Raw genomic sequence first — 232 nt, 5'->3', positions numbered from 1 at the left:
ACGTCCAGACAACATCAAGGAGATAGATAGAGAGATAAGAAGATGATCAACAGACGAAGAGATACAGAGATAAAAAAGATGATCAACAGATGGATGGATATAGAGATCAAGGGACGAGAAACAGACAGACGGATCAAGAGGGATTTTTGAGACAAATAGGAAGAGCTCCAACCTTCTCTATATAGTGAGATATGAGGATCCATGAATGATTGTAAACAGATATATTATATTG

Source organism: Juglans regia, chromosome 6 (assembly GCF_001411555.2).
Source record: "Juglans regia cultivar Chandler chromosome 6, Walnut 2.0, whole genome shotgun sequence".
Classification (NCBI taxonomy): domain Eukaryota; kingdom Viridiplantae; phylum Streptophyta; class Magnoliopsida; order Fagales; family Juglandaceae; genus Juglans; species Juglans regia.
This window is presented reverse-complemented; position numbering follows the sequence as displayed.